Raw genomic sequence first — 4,337 nt, forward strand, 5'->3', positions numbered from 1 at the left:
CTTCTTATTATCACAGAATTACAATATGCAAACTCACATGGACACCTTTACAATAGTCTACAAGACAAAGTTGCGACCATCACCTAGAACTGCCCTAGATAACCTATGAGCCTTCCTTATATAGGCACTTTTACTTCTAGGAATGTTTAAGACACTAAGTCCCAACCCTTGAGGTCGACTAACCTCATATTATATTAATCCATTACACTTGATTACATAGGATCTCCTCAAGACAATTTGTAAATTATATTTTTGGATGGGTCCACTTCTAGAGATCATAACTAACAAATCGTTGACCCAATGAGCTATTACTACCCCATTCTAGAATCCTCAACTAGTGATCTACAATGGTTGATCATGCAAGCATCCATTTTCTAGGGTTTTGCCTCCTTTCGGAGCCATTTAGGTTTTCATCACTAGACTTGAAGTTGGGATAGCCAAAATTCATACCAAAAATCTGCAATGACTGACCAACACATGATATAACAATAAATGCAACTGGCAGGATGATATGTCTAAGATGAACCTCCACATATGAGATTAGAATAATTTGAGCACATAATATCAACTTACTAAAATTATAAGAAAGCTCCCTCAAATAACAAATCTGTAAAGGAATATCCCTTATTGAAAACACAAAAATGGAAAACTGGAAATAGAATTTGTTTGGGTGATGCAAGACTTCCCTTAAACCCAGGATGCTCTCTCATCAAACACTCGAGGTAATTTGAGAAGTGACCCTGACACATCTCAGGTAGTTAGAGGAAAACCAAGACAGTCAACCTCTTCCCATGCTAGCCATGATGAATCCTCCATTAGCCTTTTGTTCCATTTAACTAGATACTCATATGGTTTGTTCCTTGTGTTTCATCCAACACGACTGCCCAATATCTCCTCAATCTCCTTTGTAGCTAAAGTAGATGTCAAAATACTCCAATGTGCTTCTGCAACTTCATCTCCACAACCTCCTTACAATATTTTGTCAAATCTAAAATGTTGAATACTTGTGAAATATTCATATCAGCTGACAACTCTACTTCATAGGCATTTCCAGAATCATGCATTTTTAGTATTTTGCATGGTCCAAACTTCTTCATTTTTAGCTTATTATATGTACCCACTGGAAATCTCTCCTTCTTGAAATGAACCATGACTTCATCTCCAATATGAAACTCTATATACCTCATTTTCACATTTTCCTCAGCCTTGTACTGTGTATTAATATTTGTAATGTGCTTCCTCGCCTCCTTATGGATGTTCTTCAAATGTTCAACAAAATCTTCTGCTTCGACACAACTTATCTCACATTTATCCAACAGCCTCAATTTAGACACATTTATGGGACTACTCCCATACACAATCTAGAATAGTGATTTACTACTACTCATGTTGACACAATTATTGTATGCAAATTATGTCTGTGGTAAGGTCAGATCCTGACCTTTTGGCTAATCTCCAACCAAACATCTCAGTGAATTCCCCAAACTCTAACTCACAACTTTTTTTTGTCCATTAGGTTGTCGACGATGTGATGAACTAAACTTCAAATCTGTCTTCAATTTCTTCCAAAATGTAGGCCAAAAATACCCAAAAAACTTGGTAACTTGATCTAAAACTATGCTCTTTCACAGACCATGCAATCTCACCACTTCTCTTTGAAACAACTTTGTCGTGTGAACACCATCACTAGTTTTCTTGCATGGAATGAAATGTTCCATTTTTGAAAATTTGTCAACCACCACAAATATTGAATCATATCTTTGTCGTGTCCTTGGTAAATCAAGAATGAATCCACGTTGGCATCTTCTTGTGGTTTCTCAGGTACAAGTAATGGCTGATATAACCCCATATTTTACTTCACTCCTTTTTCCATTTGACATACTCAGCAACTCTACACAAACTTTTTGACATCTTGTTGCAACTATGGCCAATAATAATTCTCAAAAAACCAAAGTAAAAGTTTTATCTCTAACATAGTGACCAAACCAATCCTCCACTATGCTTATCATTAATGAGATTCTCTCTCATAAAACTTCTAGTAATACATAATTGACTTCCCTTTAACAACATACCATCTGAGATTATGAAATCTAATCATTTTGTTCTGTCAAGTGTAGCAGGTTCAGTACAAGATTTCCAAGCTTCACCAAAATTAAGATCCTTCATATATAAATTCTTGAGCTCTTTGAACCCAACCACTTCAATTTAAATCTTTGTATGCAAAAACTATCTTTTACTAAGAGCATCTACAACTCTGTCGGGCTTCCCACTCTTGTGTTTCAAATCAAAATGTTAACTCTACAAAAACTCAACCCATTTCAAATGTCTTTGCTTCAATTTTTGTTGACTATTCAAATATTGCAAAGTTTGATGATTAGTATACCAAAAAAACTCCTTGGGAAGAAGATAGTGTCTCCACTTCTTCAATGTCTAAACTATAGCATAAATTCTTGCTCATAAACATAATACTTTTTTTGGTGTCATTATATTTCTGACTAAAATAAGCAACAGGTCTACCTTCTTGGCTCAAAACAAGTCCTATTGCAATACCACTAACATCACAATCTACTTGAAACACCTTATTAAAATTCGGAAGTGCTAAAATAGGTTGCTCTATAACTTTCTATTTCAACATATTAAAACTCTTATCTGCTCCTACAATTCACTTAAATTCTTTCTTATCCCCCTCATTGTTTTCGTCAAGGGTCCACACATACTACTAAATCCTCTGATAAACTTTCTGGAAAAAATAGTCAATCTATGAAAAGATCTTACCTCTATTGTACTCCTTGGAGTAGGTCATTCGAGGATAGCCTTCACTTTTTCATGGTCCATTCTAAGACCTTTTGTTAATACTAAAAGTCTCAAATAAACCAACTCCTTCACAAAACTATGCTTCTTCAAATTTATTAGCAACTTTTCCTTCCTCAACTTATCAAACACCTTACAAATATGCATCAAATGCTCCTCCAACATCTTACTAAAGATAAAAATATCATCTAGGTAAACAATAAAAAACTTACTTAGAAACCCCTTCAATACCTCATTCATAAAGTGCTTGATGCATTAGTTAGCCCAAAAGGCATGACCAACCACTTGTATAATCATTCCCTTGTCTTGAAGGCAATATTCCACTCATCTCCTTCTCTGATGTGAATTTGATGGTAGCCACTCTTTAGATCTATCTTTTTGAAATACATATCTCTACTCAAATAGTCCATAATATCATCAATCTGCAATAATGGAAATATGTACTTGATTGTAATCTTGTTTATAGCTTGAGAATCTATACACATCCTCCATTCTTCATTCTTCTTAGGTGCCAATATTGTTGGTACAACACATGGATTCAGACTCTCTCAAATCAATGATTTCTACAACAAATCATTAACTTGTACAGTCAACTCCGTGTCATTATATGTGTTGCCTTGTTTGGAAAATTGGCTCCTAGAATCAAGTCCATGTGGTGACTGGTCTTCCTGAATGGGGGTAATCCATTAGGTACATTATCTAACACAACATCTAGAAACTCTTCCAACAAATCTACAACTTCTGCAGGTACCTCCTCTACTTCTTTACCATCTTTTGAGATTACAAAAAAACACATATGCTCACACCTCATACCCTTGAGAAAATAATTTTCATCAACAAAACATATTCTAGTAGTAATACTTACCTTTTATTCTTTCTCCATCAATGGCTTCAACTTATGTTTCACTCTAACCTTTGTTAGAGTGTAGGCATTTGCAAGACCACCATGTACAACATGTCTTTCAAACTTTCACTACCTACTCATCAAGATATGGCAATATGTCAATAGATATGATATTACAAAGAACCTCATATTGGTATCTTTCAATATTGAACTTCACTGGGCACTGCTCAATGACCATGACCTTGTGGTCATTCTGCCTTAAGGAAATATGGTATGGACACGGGTTTTTTTTGCCTCTTGAGCTTTAACTTCGTGACTCATGGGTTTAAAAGGGGTAGAAAGTCAGATACAAGTCATCCTTGCAAGACAAGTATTTAGGTTATGGCTCAAATTGGATTTGACCATTAACTTCTTATTATTACGATTGAGCTATTGTGATAAGGCACACTCATCCTAGCAATTCAGGGAAGTCGATGTCTGGTATCTGCAACCTACATAAAAGATGAGCATATACATATGCACACATACATATATAAGCTAAACAAGCAATGGAAGGGATTGGTACATCATGCAGATCCCAACTACCAAGTGACTATGACTCCTTCCCTTAACTATCTCAGACATGTTAGATAGAAAAGTAAAACAGATGCCTACACTATATACATGCAAGTATTAGGTAAGT

Source organism: Cupressus sempervirens, chromosome 6, assembly GCF_028749045.1.
Source record: "Cupressus sempervirens isolate cs-2001-9-10 chromosome 6, ASM2874904v1, whole genome shotgun sequence".
In the NCBI taxonomy this organism is placed as follows: Eukaryota; Viridiplantae; Streptophyta; class Pinopsida; order Cupressales; family Cupressaceae; genus Cupressus; species Cupressus sempervirens.